At 38.2% G+C, this 9068-nt stretch overlaps 1 non-coding gene across 1 annotated transcript; it reads right to left on the bottom strand.

Moving 5' to 3' along the window:
- Window positions 1-8476: 8476 nt before the first annotated feature.
- LOC117084603 lies at window positions 8477-8583 on the bottom strand. The gene has a single exon (XR_004437533.1). It is a non-coding gene; the product is annotated as a U6 spliceosomal RNA (small nuclear RNA).
- Window positions 8584-9068: the final 485 nt, after the last annotated feature.

Below are 9068 nucleotides of genomic sequence, written 5' to 3'. Positions count from 1 at the left end.
ATTATGTTGGGCATTCTCCAAGACCCTGGGCTATGTGCTTAGTCCCAAAGGAAAGGGCAAAGATGGTCCAGGTGGGCTTGTGCTCAATCCTCACAATGGTGAAAGTAGGAACCATTCATGGTGCGTGGGAGTGGGGCAGTCCTTAAACCCCAGGTGGGGTTTTCAAGTGAGAGATGGTAGCATCCATGCTGAAGAGGTGTTTCTCATTGAGATAAGGGAAGAATGAACATGTATTTATCATTGAGATAATGGCATTTTGGAGATTATCAGGGTAGCCCCTCCCATCATAAGCACAGAAAGTCAGGGTTGAAGGGACAAAATGATTTCAAAAGAGGGCCCAAAGGCACTTGAGGGACTTTAGCACACACTACCCAGTGCTGTCTCAAGACTCGGATCCCTATATTTTGACACAGCACTACTCACCTACCGCAGATTTTGCTCCAGCTAGCCCACAAACAGCAGCAACCTCAGTGGCCACTTCTCTAATGGCACACACAGTACATTAGCCATGGGGATGTAGCTACCTTCACCTAGATTTCCAAGGACAGAGTCACCAGAAGTCTTGGGTGCATCGCCACCATGAGAGCAGAGCTACCACAGAAAGACCCCACTAGTGCAATGCTGATGGAGCCATGAGAATGAGGCCACCCCTGAGACCCTAAACCATCAGAGCATCCTAGTGTGTAATTTCAGTTTGAGCGAGCTACAGGCAGGTGACTGCAACCCATGAGAGCTGCAGTGGGGGGAATATTATTAGATCAATTTCTAATATACCAAATAATTTTATGAATGGAGATCTCATTATATTTATATAAATATAAGCAAACAGATTGTAGACTATCTTACATATGAAAATCCTTTGGAGGCTTGGGGGAAAATGACAAAACATTTTGTCTTATTTGCATCCTAGAAAAAAATGTCTAAATTGTCTGCTCAAATTTCCCAAATCAAAATAAATAATAAATTCTTGCAAAATATAGTGACCTGCTTCACCAATGTAAACCAAAATAGAATTATAAACCCCTCAACCAACTAAAGAACACTCCCCTTAGCCAAGAGCATTCCAAAGTTAACCTGAAAAATTAGTTCAGGCCATGATGGGAAGTAGGGGTCGAACATGCATTATTATGCCCTCCTCCCTTTGGAATTTAGAAACAGCTGACCAGCATTAACATTAAAACAGGAACCTTAAGACTGATAGAACAGACTCTTTAAGTCTGATAGGAAACATTTACCATCTATTCTCTCTGAAGCCTGCTACCTGGAGGCTTCATCTGCATGATAAAACCTTGGTTTCCACAACTTCTTATCTTAATTCAGACATTCTTCTCTATTGATTCCAGGTCTTTAGATAATAACTCTTCCAACCAAGTGTCCTTCAGAAAATCTTTGAATCCACCTATGACCTGGAAGCCCCCACTTCCAGTTGTACCAACTTTCCAGACAAAATCCATGTTCATCTTACATGTATTAATTGATGTCTTATATCTCCTAAAATGGGTAAAACCAAGCTGTTACCCAACTGCCTTGGGCACATGTTCTCAGGACCTGTTGGGGTCTGTGTCATGGGCCATTGGTCACTCAAATTTGACTCAGAATAAATCATCTTTAAATGTTTCATGGAGCGTTAGTCTTTTCATCAACACCAGGCTGTTTAAATAAATTAATAAATGGTTAAATACTAATAAAATATAAATTACTTTAGAATGCCACATAGTAATAAAAAGGTACGAATAAGATGAAGATAGAATTAAATAGACAAAAATCACTTCTGCAATCAGAATAAACTAAAGACAGGCTTAAAAAGACCACACAGAGTTCTATCTTCAGTATATAAATTATGGTACATCACAGGATATATGTTCAAACTGAAATCAAATCAATCTTATTATAACATTTCTTTAAAAAGGCCCTTAAGAGATTGTAGGAGCAAGAAAGATCACTGTCCTATGGTTTTTGAATTAATGACATCTTTAATTTACACTTCTCAAAGCCGCTTATTTTTTCTCACAGAACAGCCTTAAAGTTTTTGAATCCAAAAGGAAAATCAATTATATCTTCAGAAACTCACTTCTTTGTGATTTAAAAAAAAATTCTTTGTGGGTCAGAAAAAGTAATAAACTCTCTAATTTCCCATGAACAAGGAATCTATTTCTTAATTCCTTCTCCATAACCTCTTCTCCTCTAGTCCTGAGATCTGTAGATTTTTTTTACTCTGTTTACTCAACCTTAATCAAAAAGTTAAAACTTTGTTATTTGTTATAAAATATTTTGAATACAGGCCGGGCGTGGTGACTCAAGCCTGTAATCCCAGCACTTTGGGGGGCCGAGACGGGCGGATCACAAGGTCAGGAGATCGAAACCATCCTTGCTAACACGGTGAAACCCCGTCTCTACTAAAAAAAATACAAAAAACTAGCCGGGCGAGGTGGCGGGCGCCTGTAGTCCCAGCTACTCAGGAGGCTGAGGCAGGAGAATGGCGTAAACCCAGGAGGCGGAGCTTGCAGTGAGCTGAGACCCGGCCACTGCACTCCAGCCTGGGCGGTAGAGCGAGATTCCGTCTCAAAAAAAAAAAAAAAAAAAAGTTTTTGAATACATCTTCATGCAAAACTCCTTATCCTGAATCAGTTACTTAACCCATAAATGTTCTGTAAGTCACTGAGAAGTTCTTTCTTTCTTTCTTTTTCTTTTTTTAATTTTTTAAAAAAGACAGTGTCTCACTGTCCCAGGTTGGAGTGTTGTGGCATGATCATGGCTCACCATAACCTTGAACTCCTGGGCTCAAGTGATCCTCCTGCCTCAGCCTCCTAAGAGCTAGAACAGCAAGTGTGTGCCACCATGCCCAGCTAGTTTTTTTTTTTTTTTTTAATGTTTTGTAGAGATATGTTCTTGCCATGTTTCCCCAGCTGGTCTTGAACTCCTAGACTCAAACAATCCTCCTGTCTCAGCCACCCAAAGTGCTGAGACTATAGGTGTGAGCCCCTGTGCCCAACCAGTTGTTATTTCTATTAAAATAATAATGACATAGATTTAAGACTGGTTCTGGTGATTATCTGTTAATATGGCTACTCTAGGGGCCGAGGGAAAGCTTTCTCTTCATCCTCTGAAGTGTCACTGAAAAAAAAAAAAAACTCACAAAAGGCAGATAAATAGGAGAAATGACATACAAATTAATTATTGTGCGCAGAAAGAACCTCAGAGTGATTACTCCAACCCCCAATGGAGTACAGAAGCTTGTATACCACCTTGAGGTTGTAGAAAGAATGGGAGCTTGGATCTTGGTCAAAACCAGGTTATGGAAGTAAGTCAGGTCATAGTGAAAAAACAGGTTACAAGAGAGAGAAACGAGGAGGCGTGGCTGGCAAAGGGGTCTTGTTACCTCACAAGTAGCAGCCCTCAGAGAGGATAGGTGGGAAATGTTTCTTTCAGACCTTTAAGGTGTCAGTCTCTCAATTAATTTTTCCTAAATCCGGACAAGGGAGGGTCTCAGAGAAAACCTGATTGCATCAATGCCAGATTCTCTCTCTTTTTATTTTATTTTATTTTTTATTTTTTGAGACAGAGTTTCGCTCTTGTCACCCAGGCTGGAGTGCAATGGCGCAATCTCGGCTCAATGCCACCTCTGCCTCCCAGATTCAAGTGATTCTCCTACCTCAGACTTCCGAGTAGCTGGGATTACAGGCACACGCCACCATGCCCAGCTAATTTTTGTATTTTTAGTAAAGATGCGGTTTCACCATGTTGGCCAGGATGGTCTCAATCTCTTGACCTCGTGATCTGTCCGCCTCAGCCTCCCAGAGTGCTGGGATTACAGGCGTGAGCCACGGCACCTGGCCCAGATTCTCTTCAGATGCAAACATCCCTCACAAAAGACAGCTCTGGAGGATTACCTCTGTATGCTGGTTCTCTGAATAACCATCTCAAAATATGTCAAAGAACTACATTTCAGGATGAAATATTATCATTTCCTTCACCATAGAAAAATTAATCTTTTTCTAGAACCACAAATAACCAGAAGAACACATCTTAAAGGTATTTAATAAATCAGCAACGGTCATACTCCAATAAACCTGAATCTCATAGCAGCCAATTAACAACATTCTCTTCTGAGTTACCACATTTCTAAAGCTGGCATTAGCTCACTCCTACCTTTGAAAAGTTACCATTCCCTCCACACTATGCATCCCCCAAAGTCCTGTGTAAGATTAATTATCTGCTTTGCTTGAGAAGACTTTGCTGGACTCTCAAAACTATTGTTTACCTAAGTAAGCAATAAATTCAGCTTTGCGTTTTATTTGCATTATTGGTTGGTGGGCTCATCCATTGATATGATTATGGTTTTATTTGGTTTGTTTGTTTGTTTTTGAGATGAAGTCTTGCCCTGTCACCCAGGCTGGAGTACAGTGGCATGATCTCAGCTTACTGCAAACTCCGCCTCCCGGGTTCAAGCGATTCTCCTGCCTCAGCCTCCTGAGTAGCTGGGATTACAGGCACCTGCCACCACGCCCAGCTAATTTTTGTATTTTAGTAGAGAGGAGATTTCACCATGCTGTCCAGGCTGGTCTCAAACTCATGACCTCAGGTGAGCCACCCACCTGGGCCTCCCAAAGTGCTGAGATTACAGGGGTGAGACACCGTGCCCGGCCAATATGATTATGTTTTGTTTTGTTTGAGATCTCACTCTGTCACTCAGGCTGGAGTGCAGTGGCACAATCTCGGCTCACTGCAACCTCCGTCTCCTGGGTTCAAGTGATTCTCCTGCCTCAGCCTCCTGAGTAGCTGGGACTACAGGTGCATGCCACCACACCTGGCTAATTTTTTGTATTTTTAGTAGCAACGAGTTTCGCCATGTTAGCCAGGATGGTCTTGATCTCCTGACCTTGTGGTCCACCCGCCTTGGCCTCCCAAAGTGCTGGGATTACAGGCATGAGCCACCACACCCGGCCATGATTATGTTTTAACAAGTGTACTAACCTAGAAAAACAACCTTGACTCTGGTCCTTCTTTTCACAATTTTCTTCAATACAATCTGGATATTTTTAGCAGTATTATCTTTATTATTCTTTGCCATATTTTTTTTTCTTGAAGAATATATAATGGCCATCTCATATTTCTATAGTCAGTAAAACTTCTTTTGACATTCATGTCTCCATATAGCCATATAGGCTGGTTTCTATATATACAACTTGTCAGATCAACCAACACAGATAGGAGCTTCCAATTAGTATTTCATTTTTATGAAATTACTTCACTGTCTTACTGGTCAAAATTCATTTGCCCTTGCAGAAACACTATCAAGCAAAAAAAAAAAAAAAAAATCACATTCTGGAATAATATTTTTAACTCATTTTAAAAATTGAACATTTATTCAACTAAATTGAATACAGTAACTTAATTGAACTTAGTAAAATACATTTAAAATATTTTACATTAGCCAAAATTTGCAGGATTTTATCTTTGAAATGGAAACAAGGAGGGAAAATCAGATTTTGTCATCAAATTTTGCTTAACTTCACACTCTTTGAAATGACTCTCAACTACTTCTCTGAAAGTAAAGCCTTTATAAGTGTGACAGTGTTCTCCATGGTACAGTTAATATTGAGCTATTAAAAAATAGAATGACAAAATGAATAGATCAATTTATTCACTTATATATTAGAAAAAATAAAATTAACATTTTCCCCATTGTTGCCCATAGACCCAGGCCAAAGGAATCTTTGATCAGGGCCATAAGTTTTAAAGAGTCTCACATATCATAAATATCATTTATTTTAAAAAAAATATGGGTTCTGAATCTCAGAATTCAACACTCAGTGCTGATGACAGAATCTATAACCCTAAACATCAGCATCAACTCTTATGCCTAATAATTGTTCAGGCCCCAAGAAAAAGCTTTTAAACATTTCTTGCCCATGTCCTCCAAAACAAAAGGTGATTGCATCCAATTGCCAGAAAGTGTGTGAATTCTACAGCTTCCCTATCTGACACGAACACAGCTTGAGAGAGAGGAGGATATGAATAGCAGAGGTGCTTAAATAGGAGAAAAACTAATATAATTAACTAGTCAATTTCTTCCTGTCAGCATGAATACAATACATTCTCACGGAGCAAGAAAACTCCCATTCTACATACAACCCTAAGAGTCACAGAAGGTAGACATGACAAATTTACTATATTAAACAATTCTCATTACTAGGTCTAGACTTAACATCATATGAATACTTCACTTTCATGTAATATGTAAAAGAACATTATTTTAGTAAATGTTTAATAGGATTTAATTAAATGAGAACATTAAAATGTTCAGTTTAATACAATGATTTGAATTAAGTTTTGAAAATTATAATGTATAAGTTATATTTTGCATTTTAATTTCAAGATAAAACTTTTTGTAAAATAAGTTTTAGTTATTTTTACATTAATATATTTTGTTGAAAATGTAATTTCTTATACTGGGAAAACAATTACAGTCTTTCAGATGATGGAAAGTGAGTTTCACTTTTACATCATAATAGTATACATAAAAGTGAAGAGCCAAACAAGTTGAAAAAATAAACTCTTTAGAATGGTAATTTATTTATTTTTATTTAAATGAAAAAAATGAAAGAAACTAGATTTTACTTAAACATGACCAAGCTAAGTTTAGCATACAGGATACTACAAATGATTAATTTAATGAAGATTTATTTTTTAATCAAAATAATGAAAACAAGAAAAAAAAGTATCTCCTCAAATTCAGAACCTGAACAGATCAGATGAAAATCCTGCAATTTCACTTAATCATTCTTGATTAAAAGAATATTAAATGTGTTACAAGCATACAAAAAGGAGCATGTGTGTTTATTAGAACTGAAAGAAAACTGAATAAACAGCAATTTATCATGTTCAACAATGATAAGAAAATGCCTATACAGAATATCAGTTTGAAGTTATTTAAATAATAAAATTATTTGTTCATTTTTGCCAAGTGTGACATTGATTTTGTACACAATATTTACAGAAAACAAAAAAAAATAGATTTTGTAGAAATGATCTCAAAAAGTGATGTGACATTAAACATGTAAACCTGATATAAATAATAAAATGAATAATCACTAGATTTGAGGAATATTTCCTGTCCCAATGCAAAACCAAACACCACTTAGGACCATTTAGCATCACTAGGATTCTTGGCTTTGGTTCCTAATAAATATGTTAAATATACCACTAATTATTTCTGGGTTTGCCTTTCCAATACACCAAAGTCAAATTCTCTAAGCTGGACTACTCACAGACATCCTCCTATACACTTCACTGTTTTCACTACACAGAGGAGAAGCACAGGTAACTTCAGGTATGTATCCCTGAAAATGTTCTCCCTACTGTCCTTCCCAAGGGATTCCAAGTGATCCTTGACAGCAGTGCCCCGATAAGTAGAGTTCACTGACCCTGGATGCCCCACCCCTGGCAGGCCACTGTTTCTGAAATTGCACAGGTTTCTGTAGGTAGAGTATAACATAAGCAACAGAGCCCCCCCTATAATCCTGTCATCCAGAACCACCTTGTAGAGTACAACTCCTAGTAAAAAGTCCCTTTGGTATTTGACTTACTGTAGGTACCTTTAAATGAGGTCCAGACTACCTGGCCATGAAGAATTCTGGTTTATCTTGTAGCAAGGGTGCATCTGCTTGTGCTTAAAAATACACAGAATGAATCTCAGCCACGAAAAAACAGGTGAACTTGCTCTATTCTACTTTTTGAGCATCTGTTTGCATCAGCAGGTAGAAGAGGCCATTTTAAATTGCAGGTTCAGTAAAATGCTGAGAAGCCAACAGGCATCTCAAGACACACTTAAAAGTGTTTTCTCAGCTTTTGTCTATTAGTAGTCCAATCTTCTGAGCCTAGAATGTTCATGGAAGAGAGGGCCAGTGAATCAAAATTCTCTCATCCCTTCTGTAAGTTCTGCTATATAAAACAATGCAAATCACCATTATTCACAACAGCTAAAACTGGGGAGCAGTCCAAATGCTCACTGATGGATGGCTGGCTGGCTGGATGGATGGATGGATATGCAAAATGTGGTCCATTCACACGATGAAATATTATTCAGCCTTAAAAAGGAAGAAAATTCTGACAGATGTCACAACACGGATGAACCTTGAGAACATAATCTGCGGTGAAATAATTGAACCCTTTACCGTTAAGTAATGCTCATCTTTGTCTTTTTTAAATCTTTGTTGGTTTAAAATCTATCTTGCCTGAAATTGGAATAGCAACTCCTGCTGTGTTGTGTTTTCAAATTGCTTGGTAGATTTTTCTCCACCTCTTTACTGTGAGCTTATGGGTGTCATTGCATAAGAGATGGGTTCTTGAAAACAGCATACCATTCAGTCTTGCTTCTTTATCCAGCTTGCCACTCTGTGCCCTTTAATTTGGGCATGTAGTCCATTTACATTCAAGATTAATATTGATATGTGCAGAATTGACCCTGTCTCAGTAAAAATACGAATGCTTCATGAATTTTTGTGTCATTCTTGCACAGGAACCATGTTAATCTTCTCAATATTGTTCCAGTTTTAGTACATGTGCTGCCAAAGTGAGCATGAAATATGAATATTTTGCCTTTCAGAATTGCCCTGTGAGTCTTCCCTGTGAAAGACAATGTTCTGTTTTAACTCCAAACTGGTTGGTTTTCTATCCTCCTGAGAGGGTTCTGATGATGATTTGATCACCATTTCTCTTACCCATACCAATAAGTCTATTGGAAATAGTAGAGGAAGGCTGCATCTCCCACAGCTTCCTCATACAACATTTGTCAATACTTCTTTCCCACACCCATGCTGATAACGATATCTCTGATGCTCTGTGGAGCCAATGGTGACCTTGCAGAACCAGAAAAATTGGCCAAATTGCCTCAAGACACTTTCTCCAAGAACAAGAATTAGACTCAGCTCTTCAGAATGAAGTAGGAATTAGAGCAGATGGTGGGGAGACCCTGTGAGGGACATTGTCAATCAGTATCTCCTGATTAATAGAGGTCTCACATGGGGGATTCTTGAAATTATAAACAACACTTTCTTTTCAAGAAT

Source organism: Trachypithecus francoisi, unplaced genomic scaffold (assembly GCF_009764315.1).
Source record: "Trachypithecus francoisi isolate TF-2019V2 unplaced genomic scaffold, Tfra_2.0 Lachesis_group0, whole genome shotgun sequence".
NCBI lineage: Eukaryota > Metazoa > Chordata > Mammalia > Primates > Cercopithecidae > Trachypithecus > Trachypithecus francoisi.
Note: the sequence above shows the minus strand (reverse complement) of the source record. Positions and strands in the feature narration are given on the sequence as shown.